Source organism: Topomyia yanbarensis, chromosome 3 (assembly GCF_030247195.1).
Source record: "Topomyia yanbarensis strain Yona2022 chromosome 3, ASM3024719v1, whole genome shotgun sequence".
NCBI classification, from domain to species: domain Eukaryota; kingdom Metazoa; phylum Arthropoda; class Insecta; order Diptera; family Culicidae; genus Topomyia; species Topomyia yanbarensis.
The window spans coordinates 241,797,218-241,808,948 of NC_080672.1; the positions used below are offsets into that span (position 1 = coordinate 241,797,218).

At 34.7% G+C, this 11,731-nt stretch overlaps 1 protein-coding gene across 19 annotated transcripts in view; it reads right to left on the reverse strand.

Moving 5' to 3' along the window:
- Positions 1–11,731, reverse strand: part of LOC131689361 (cell adhesion molecule Dscam2) — a 1,607,414-nt gene that overhangs the window by 1,088,410 nt on the left and 507,273 nt on the right. The gene's annotated exons all lie outside the window — the stretch shown is intronic.

Consider the following 11,731-nt stretch of genomic DNA (forward strand, 5'->3'; position numbering starts at 1 on the left):
TATAGGTCAAAAGAAAACTATTTAAGTGTAGTTTCAAGAAAAATTTATTAACTTGAAGTAATATTGAGTTTTGCGCGAACAAAATACGCATTAAATGGTTTTTCTCGATTTTCACTGCGAGGGTCCTTGTATACTCCATACTTTTATATTTTTATTTGAAAGATCATTCAATTCTGCACAACATCTCCAAACATAATTTTAGGTCGCGTTCAAAATATTTTTACCGAGCGTAATCTGTAGTTAGAAATTCCACTTCAATAAAAATCCTGGTGGTTTTAAATGGGTCATATTTCGGCATTATTATTTTTGTATCAAAAATTCAGAAGAAGCACGAAGAGAAATAAGTAAAACATTTTTATAACTTAATTTGTTTTATTTTTCACAAGGCATTTCATTTCTTTGGCTACAATAATATAGTTTTCATTTTGAGGCTTAAAACTATGGAATGACTGTGTTCTTGAAAATTACTTTACACGTGTATAATAGAGTGGCCCAAAGTTGTATGAAAAAATGCAAAGTGCGGAATTTCAAACCTTGTTGTTACATTAAGATTCTTAATTTTACTCACGAAAAACATTAATCGAATACAGCGCCACCTAGATCTGAAAATGTGAAACTGATGTGTTTCTCCATACATTTGGTCAATTTTTCCCATACAAACTTTGAGCCATTTGCGGAACCACTTCCAGTATACCAAATGAGCTGAAATTTTCAGGGAAGCTTATTAGCCACCCAAACTATCATATTCAGGTGCAAGGTTTTGATTTCGAGATTTAAGGTATTTTGGGCCAGGCCAGTGTATAACGATTTTTTTACTTTTTTCTCCATTTTATTGTAGGGGAATTGTGGGAAAAACCGACACTGTGGGTAAAACCGACACCCCACAACATTTCCTAGAAATCAAATTTTTATTCATTTCATAATGATACATTATTATTAGTACGTTTGTTTAGAGCATTTGAAGAAAAAATGGATTTACGTTAGTACGCCGAATGTCATAAAAATAAACAAAACATACGACAGCAGCGTTCCTACTCGTCTGGATGTTAAATTTCGTTGGTAGATTTTAATGTTTTACCCGAACAAAAGCTTTTCAAACCACCACATTTTTCAGTACCTATTATTATCGATCTGTCATATGATCAACTAAGTGTACTGAAGACGAGTTTGAGAAATTCAATATTTTTAATAGCTTTTATAAAAAAATGTGCGCTGTTGGGGTAAAACCGACACCCTATAGTTAGGGTAAAACCGACACGCTGTTAAGATGGTTGTGTATACTTGCGATTCATTTCAAAACCCCAATAGATCGTTGATGATCAGAGTACGGAAAATCAAATCTAAAAAAGATAGTTTTACTAAGAAGTGTGTGTGTCACTTATAAGTGAATGAATCCAATTAGCAGAACGTAGAACGCTTGCAAATCTTCTCTTACGAAATAAAATGACACTGGTGGTTGCAATGATGTGCGCAAGGATTATTTGGAAATACTCATATCAATAAATAATCCTATAGCATAAAATACTCTTATTTATAGTACTACGCATTCGAACTTTCTTCCCCTCACTACACGATGAAGCAACAAAAAGTACATATTTGCATCATACATACTCACACTTTATTAATCACGCATAAATCTCATTTTTAATGAAGATAAAGATTTTAATAAAGTGGAGAGAAAATAAATTAAAGGGGGTGTCGATCTTACCCCTATGGGGTGTCGGTTTTACCCGCAGTGCCTACAAAAAGTCACTTTGTTTTCCAAGTTTTACAACCAATAATTTTTAATGAAATTAATTTTTTGAAGCGCTGAAAAAATTAAGTCTTGTTAAGAATTTTCTGAAGAAGAATTCTGCATACAAACTATAATTTTATTGGTTTTGTGGCAACTTAGAAAAATTGTTAATCTTAAGGTGTCGGTTTTAACCATAATTCCCCTATTTGGATTCCGAAAAGAGCTGATAGTGTATTTTTGAATCTGGCTTAGAAATAACCCATGAATAAAGTTCTCGGGCTGCTGTTATATGATGGTCTTGCATACTCGCTTTCGCAGCGTTTCGATTCAATACTTGTCCCAAAGCATCACAAGGACCCTTTCCATGACAAGTTGCGAAAAAATTCCATTCGGCATCAATGTCAAAATCTTTTTGCATGTTGCACAAATTATATGCCGTCATTTTATTTTTGTATTGGCTTCCTGATCCATCTGAGAAAAAGTAAATCTGTTGTAAGCCTGGCAATTTACCTTCTATGAACGCTAAACAATGAGTCAAAGATAAACAAACTGCGTCATGATTATGTTTAGTGAAGTCAGCAATTGCAATAAAACTAGTAAACTTCAAATAGTCCAATTCTTCGTCTTTAAAATAAATAGCACAAGGGTGAATAGTACATTGAGCGTTTACCCAATGAAAGCCTTGAACTGCTTCCTGCACAACGAAAGAATAATTCTCCGAAAAATCACAGATAATGATGCATTCTGTAGCTTTCAAGTTGCTTTTGATGTGCGTCAAGTAGTTTGCTTGTTGCTCAGCTATAAAGTTATACGGGAATATATTGAATAATTTTTCTATCAATAAATTCTTGTGTGTCAATTTCAACTAAGTCCATAATGCATCTTTCTACTTGACGCCATTGTTTGAATTTTAATGATTCAATATGGCTGTTACTAAGAATACTCATTAGTTATGTCGCTAAAATTTGAGTTCCAGGGCAGTTTTCGCAACACTGCAACAATGTTCAACATTGTTCGCTCGAATTTTCACAAATTATTTTTGAAAACAAATCATGATAGGAGTTAACACCATCTAGAAGTGATTTACTTCTTTGTAATGTTTTAAAAATAAGTTTAATGTTTGGATGATAATATTACTATAATAATATTATAATGATAAAAAATAGGATTTTCCATGTTCGCTAGTATCCGTTAAAACACTACATTTTGGCAGGGACAAGTGACACTCATACAGTGTTGCCACAATTAAATCTGTACCGGGAGTTGAAAAATCTTTTCTATCTGTACTCTTCTATAGAAAAATTTGTACCGGATTCTGTACCCAAATAATAACAAAGTTGCTTTAAAAAAATCATTTTTCTTATACATATTTTTCATTCGGGGAAATCAAACCAGACATTCTGACTCGGTTGTTTTATTTGAGCTGGAATTCCGAAAGAAACCAGTTAGAATTCCGTGTGAGTTTGACTGGGTAATATCAATATCAACTCCAGCTCAATTTCTCGCTGCCACTTTGTTTGTAACCAATGGTGGCCAACAGAGTAGCGGCAAGAAGCTGAGATGGGGCTAGTAATAGCAATAGGATACGAGAAACCTGCTTGGAATTCAAATGGAGCAGGTCAGAGTAAATGTATGTACTCCGAGAAGATTCGCTAGGCTTTCACTTAGACATCATCCCTTTGATTTGCTGGAAGCAGGTTTTTGCCTTTCGCATTCTAATGTGAGCTTCAGTTCAAGCTCAATCAGTACCAGCTCCACTTCAAATTCTTGTAATCACTGCTGCCTAACACAACGTTTGCCTGCGGTTTACTGGGATGCATCGCAAGGTTAACTTTAAAAAATCTGTACCAATCTGTACTTTTTCACAAAAATCTGTAATCTGTACCGTACAGAATCTGTACCAAAAATGCTTCAAAAATCTGTACCTTTCTAGATAAATCTGTACTTGTGGCATCACTGCACTCATACCGTATGCGTATGTATACATAATCATAACAATAAACAAAAAGATTTTGGCATTGATGCCGAATGGAATTTTTTGGAACTTGTCATGGAAAGGGTCCTTGTGATGCTTTGAGAGGAGTATTGAAACGAAACGCTTCGAAAGCGAGTTTGCAAGGTCATCATATAACAACAGCCCAAGAACTTAATTCTTTTGAAGTAGAATACTTCTAACGTTTCAATATAGGGGTCCCGTTTCAAAATTTTCTGCCAGAATTTTACACGATTTTTTAAACGTGAATATCTGCCTTTGTACTGAATGAAAAAATAAGATTATTACGCTATCTGATTGGAAATATGTACAACAATTTTGTATTCAATTCGGTAGTATGTACAATTACTAAAAATAGCGAAAATAATGGAGTTTATGAAAGTAGTAATTATCTGATCCATGATTGGTTGGTACAATTCGCTCAAAAAGCAAGCGTTACTGGGACTGCCTCTTTTTCATCGAAGGAAACTGCGACGCGTATAAAAAGAGAACACGAGAAAAATTCGTTAGTTTGCGTTCTGACGTTGTAAGCGTAGCAGCTGCTGCGTTTCATGCCAGCTCATACTTCGATGGTACGTAATAGATACCATGAATGCCGCCAGGCGCTGATGATTCTAATCATGAAATGACGTGACAATTTTTGTATTTCAATATCACACTATTGAAAAACAAGCAAAAATGAACAGATCTCGAAAAAGTGAAAACTCCCATACATCATTCAATCTATCGGCAGAGCCGTCCATAGGGAGCAGGTTAGTGATTCAAACGAACAATAAAGGTAAAAATAAATGTGCCGCGTGCCTGTTTGAATCAGTTGTTGCTCTTTTGCCAGGCAAGTAATATCGTGCCTATAGCGTCTCGTACGACAGATTTGAGCACCCAGCACACTACGCTTCTATGAATGACGTCATCATCGACTATTTAAAGAATATCATTCCTCGAGCGACTTCATTCTCCCGTCAAACGTCAGGCCGTAAAGAACAGCAGTAGCAGTCATGCATGTTGACAATGCGCTGCGATGAGTGCTGCATTTGATCACTGCTACCGCTGGGGGTGAACCGATGTAAATAGCGCGCGGCTGAAAGAGTTGGTAAACCTCAGTTGAAGCTGGCTAATTGTTCCATTCTGCATGTTATTATTGTTAAATTCAAAGCCCTTGTAAGGGCTATAACAATATCAAACAATTAAGAACGAATTGAAATATTTCCAATCATTGACAGCGATAATCCAATTGCGCAGTTTATATTCGTTATTTGTTGCTTGTGCGTATATTGGCAATCTGAAATTTGCAACAATCTGTTATTTGTTTAAATTTATCCTTCCGAAACAATACAAATATGTGCAGCTACTTAAGGTACATTTTTCAGGTTGAAATTAGCGAAAACCTGTGATTTATTAAAAATAGTCTTTCGGAAACATAATCCAAAATTCTGCAATGTTTCAGGAAATTGGAGGATGTGGAAACACTGCCAGCTAGCGAAAGCCATACCAAAAAGAATCCGCAAATATTTTTTCGTTATTCTGCATGAAGGCAGTCCTTCCCTCATCAGTGCGAAAGTGATAAAAGCCGATGTCACGTTTCAAGCAATCAGTGTTTCAAATTAGATGCTGAAGAGAAAAGTTGTTTCTTTTCATTTCGAAATATTTATCTGATGTAAGTAACGTGCGGCTGGAAGAGACGGCAAATCTTTTTTGCAGCTAATTGTTCCATTCTGCATGTTATTTTTGTTAAACCTAAAGCCCTTAGATAGTTTAGTATTTTTCATTCCATAGCACGCGTGTTTGTGTATCCCACAAATAGTCCTTTTAAGGATTCCACCAATGGTCCTTTTTAGGACCCCACATACAAAACAGTTAATTTGAATAATTCCCTTAAAATCGTTCTTTTTAGTACCCCAAATGTAGAACATTTCAGAGTTAATGTTAATTAAACCACCGAATATATAAAGATACATATATTAAACTTTCTTCGTTTACGACTAATTTGATTTATGACCAGACATTTTTCTATCGTGCTTGCAAACATTTGATAGCAGGTATTTAAAGATAGATGTAAGGTTTTGCTTGTGAGCATCATTAATTTATATTCCCATTTCATGGATTTGAATAAAACTTTTTTAAAACTTGAATTTATCACACTATAGGTTATCGATTTTAATTTATAAAATTCAGCAATTATCTCTAGTGAAGAATAGCATGCCTGTGTGTAGTTCTGAAACAGTCGATGGCATTAACGGGTTTTAATTTGGACACGGATAATATTGCTTGCTCATAAAACTGGCTGCATTTTAATGGCATCGTGGTTGTGTCTTGTACACAATACTTTTTTCAGTGCTGAATAAATGGATTGGCAATGGGGTGGTTTGATGCGAGAACCGCGCTCTCTTGTTCTTTAAATTATATGTGTCGTCAGGTGCTTGTACAGATAAATTCACCACGGCGCGCGTTCCAGTGTGCACCGTGGTGAATTTATCTGTGTATTTGTTTCCTCCGGCAAGCCGTAATAGGGTTCGTCGCGGTGCGGATGTGGGCGGTAAATGGATTGTCCGCACCGCAACCGCACTTTGTTTACCGCACCGCACCGCGCGGTAATGCGGTAAATGCGGTAAAATTTTTGTATTTTTAAAAATAGTGTTGAAAAATTGTTCATTTGTATAACCATATATAATAAAATGTTATTCTTAACTACACGAAAATTAACTTTAAGTGACTCCTCAGAATGTGATGTTTATGAAAAACTTTTGCATTTTCCATTAATAAAATTCCGTACATTTTAAGGCAAACATTATACATTCAAAACATTCTACTGCAGTAATATGAAAACTTTTATTTTAGCAACCCTTCAATAAATTAAAAAAAATGAAATAAAATTGTAATAAGAAATGAAGTTTTATATTTTGTTTCTTTAAATTTTCATATTTTCAATGTTTTTGACATATGAAAATGAAATGGATGTATACCGCATTTACGTAGTAAAAACCACCTATCATTCTTAAAGGAATTTCACCAAAAACAAAATTTAACGTCTAAATACCAGTACTTCTATATAGTAGCGCATATATTCCAATACAGTGAAATAAAAACATATTGTATTTCATCAATAAGAACGACGCCATATTTGACGAAAAAATTGCTCTATACATTATATCTAAACAGGAGTCCGCTCTCAACCGGCACAGAATTATTGAACATTAGAAAAACTACAAAAATGTATGATTTGTAACATACAGCAGAAATATTATTAATAATAGGGGTTTTATGTATTCTCATTCAGAAACTAAGATTGCTCCCTTTAAAAATGCATGAAGTGTTTTTTTCTAAAGGCTAGTTCGAAAGTTCAGGCATTTAATGTATTTTCCTCTAATATTTTCCCAAAGAGCCAATGGCAAAAACTTCAATTAAAGTGGACGGAATGTGGTATTTGGCAAAAATAGTTTCAAAAAAGCTACAAAATAGTCTTTACCCTCCAGCACACGCGCCGTTGTATTTTGTGAAACACCTTCCGAAACTCTAGCGAAATCTTCTTTCAGCACCAGCGGCTGCTCATTCGGGGAACCATTCGCGCGAGTGCTGGAGGGTTAACTGAAAAATATTAGTAGGGGAATTATGGTTAAAACCGACACCTTAAGCTTAACACTTTTTCTAAGTTGCCACAAAACCAATAAAATTATAATTTTTAAGCAGAATTCTTCATCAGAAAATTCTTAACAAGACTTAATTTTTTCAGCGCTTCAAAAAATTAATTTCATTAAAAAATATTGGTTGTAAAACTTGGAAAACAAAGTGACTTTTTGTAAGCACTGCGGGTAAAACCGACACCCCATAGGGGTAAGATCGACACCCCCTTTAATTTATTTTCTCTCCACTTTATTAAAATCTTTATCTTTATTAAACATGAGATATATGCGTGATTAATAAAGTGTGAGTATGTATGATGCAAATATGTGCTTTTTATTGCTTCATCATGTAGTGAGGGGAAGAAAGTTCGAAAGCGTAGTACTATAAATAAGAGTATTTTATGCTATAGGATTATTTATAGATATGAGTATTTCCAAATAATCCTTGCGCACATCATTGTAACCTCCAGTGTCATTTTATTTCATAAGAGAAGATTTTCAGGTGTTCTACGTTCTGCTAATTGGATTCATTCACTTATAAGTGACACACACACTTCTTAGTAAAACTATCTTTTTCAGATTTGATTTTTCGGACTCTGATCATCAACGATCTATTGGAGTATACATAAGATCATTGTCTCATTGTGATAAAATTCGTCTATGACAAACCAAGAGAACACTATAAATTCGGTTTGATGACCTTTTTGCAGAAATAGCAAAAGCTTCGTTAGAATCAGATAAGCAAAAATTCCAATTTTTGATTTTTAAAGAGACTTACAAGAAATAAACACAATAAAAGTATTTCTGTGTATTTCTGCTAATACTATAGTGTTCTAATAGGCTAATTGAAGTGTCACAAAGATCCCCAGTATTTTGAAATGAATCGCAACTATACACAACCATCTTAACAGGGTGTCGGTTTTACCCTAACCATAGGGTGTCGGTTTTACCCCAACAACGCACATTTTTTTATAAAAGCTATTAAAAATATTGAATTTTTCAAACTCGTCTTCAATGCACCTAGTTGATCATAGGACAGGCCAATAATAATAGGTACTGAAAAATGGGGTGATTTGAAAAGCTTTCGTTCGGTTAAAACCTTAAAATCTACCAACGAAATTTTACATCCAGACGAGTATGAACGCTGCTGTAGAATGTTTTGTTAATTTTTATGACATTCGGCGCACTAACGTAAATCCAATTTTTCTTCAAATGCTCTAAATAAACGTACCAATAATATTGTATCATTATGAAATGAATAAAAATTTGATTTCTAGGAAAAGTTGTGGGGTGTCGGTTTTACCCACAGTGTCGGTTTTTCCCACAATTCCCCTACTTAATTTGGTAGAAAACTATCGTAAATTTGAATGGAAGTACGCGAAAAAAAGTTATGTAGCATACTTTTTGAGAAAGAGTCCAATAAAATTGACTGCAGAAAAATTCACATTGAATTTACACAGCAAACAAAGAAGATAGAAATACAATGTTGATGAACCAATGATAGAATTATCAGTCTAATTTGGACCTCTCCTAATTTTGGACGCTTTTCATACATTTGTATTCTTTACTACCAATTACTCCTAATTCGTTTGGTTTGATGAAGATAACAGTATAATTTTGTCTCTACACCCAAAACTCGGCCGTAATACCTTTACAGTAATAAGAAAAAAATCCTCTAATAGCAAGACATTTCATGCTAAAACGGTCCCAACAAAAAATTCCCCAAACGGCAATACCAACACATTCAAATCTTCTCTGCGTCGCACTCATGTTTCATCAATTCTTATTCAATAAATATTAACGCATCGGATTGTCTGGAAGTGTGTAGCACTTCGCTTGTCATTGTATTGCGCTTCAAGCGGAGTAAACACAATGGAGATAAAGACGAGGTTCGATTTTCCTACACGACACATTCCGTATTTGAAGATCGGCTCACACTCGGCTAGCTTCAAAGCACAGTCAGAAAAAAGCGACTCGGAATAGTGGTGGGGTACTTTGGCCGGTATTAAATTGAAATTTCTTTTCTATCACGGACGTTAACAGGAAGATAGCGACTGCACAAAACATGAACAGTCTTTCCCGTCATTTACGGGAAGCAAGACCTATGGTTTGGATCCACGTGTCCGAACTGAGGGTCCGGATCCAGACACTTGTCTGAATCTAAGCACCAAGTCTGGGCCTGGTTCAGGTACGGATTTGGAAGGGGAAAAGGGGATGGGCTAGATCCAGGTATTGGTCCGGATCCGGTTACTGGTCCAGATCCGGGAGCTGTTCTGGATCTAGGTACTGGTCCGGATTTGGAAACTGGTCTGGAACCGAGAACTGGTCCGGATCGGGAACTGTGTCGGATCTGGCAACTAGGACGGATCCGGAAACTGCCTAAAAATTTTTTTTCGCGTTCAACCTACCCAGTAAAAAAATCCGTGATTCGGGCTGGTTTCTGTCAATATTAGGGTAGATTCCAGCCTGCATTTGGTTGGATATCCGCCAGGATTCCGGTTGGTTTGACTCGGTACTAATACTATCATAGAAATCGACCGAATTATTCTACATGCGAACAGAGCCGAGGTTGACACATACTGAAAAAGTGTTTGTGATGCACATACATGAACAGTAACCGAAATTCGTCATTCCACCGTTTACTACCGTTGCGGGAATATGAGTTTAATACCGCAATGCGCAATTGCGTGGTCTGTTACCGAAAAGACAATAGAATCTTACCCAAAAGTAATAGAAACATACTCGTCGGATTTTGGGTGTATTTGGATCTTGCATTTTACGTATTTGAAATGGTTAGTTTGTGAAGTTTTACTTAGAAGTATAAAATAACTAGTGTCCAAAATATGCCGTAAAAATAATAGCATCAAAATATTTCGGACACAGCTAGATTTTTTTTCTTAATAGCAGTCTGTTTATCAATTTAGAATAACCAAAATTATCACTTTATCAATTATTTTTTTGCGGTGCGGTTGCGGTAAAACCGCGCGGTAAAAGCTCTTTCCCGCACCACATCAGCGGGAAAAAGTGTCTTACCGCACCGCAGATTTTGCGGTGCGGGTGCGGTAAATAGGAACCCTAAGCCGTAATGCGTACTGGTTGTTTCGTTGTGTAAAGGAGATGGTGTTGGCTTATTGGATACTGATAATATGATTTTCTGTTCATGATTTGATACGAGTTTATTTGCGAGTTTATAGAGCATTTTTGCACTACCAGAGAAAATTTAAAATTCTTGGTCCTCGGAGCAAAGTGAGAAAAAGTTTTACGTATCATCATGTTATAAACTCAGTTAAATAACGGTCCATAAAACAAATTAATTTATCCACATTAAGCCCGGCTTATTTTGTGTGCGGCTAAATGTGCTAAAGCACATTTTTACTTATTTTGTTTTGCGAATATCGCGGCTACACACATGAAAAGCTCCATTATTGCGAAAACTCCACTCTAAGATAACTGCTTTGTTAAGGTTCGAGCATATTATTATTTATGAAAACATGGGGTAAAACGCGCCTCCTAAGGGAATATGATCATAGTTTAGCTATAGAACATTAATTTGGAGAATTTAATAAATATCATTCAACCAACATTTCCCCCTGTAATCGCAATCAAAACGCTTTGAAAAATGTTCAAAATTTTAATGATTCACAACAACAACGGGACAGAAAGCTCGCTGGACTAACACGTAATTTTGTTTTCTGTTGAGATTTCACAAAAGTGTAGCTTTAAATCGTCTTAGGTTATGCAATTATTTGGTTTTCAAAACAATTGTTCTGTTTTAGATTAGAAAGATGGGTAGGTAATCTCAACGACATTACCGAAATGAAGTAACATACATTTTAAGTTGTTAATATGAATGCTGCAATTTTTACTAATTTCTGCCAGGTTTTATTAAAATAAGTTAATTCGGTATTTCTAATGGAAATAGCGAAATAACGGTACAAGTATATACGATTCTCTACTGTTGCCAAATGAATTGTTTCACTCTTATGAAATGCTATTTTCAGGGTTGCCATATGAGGATAAATATGTTGGAATATTTTAGGTTTCGATGTACGTGTACCGATATTTCGGTATTTCCATTAGAAATAACGAAATGGCTGGTTTTAATATAATCTTTCAGAGTATAGTCAAATTGTAGCATTCGCATTAACAGCCTAAAGTGTATTCTACTTCACTCCGGTTATGTCTCTGACATTACCCACCCATATATATATATATATATATATATATATAATATATATATATATATATATATATATATATATATATATATATATATATATATATATATATATATATATATATATATATATATATATATATATATATATATATATATATATATATATAATATATATATATATATATATATATATATATATATATATA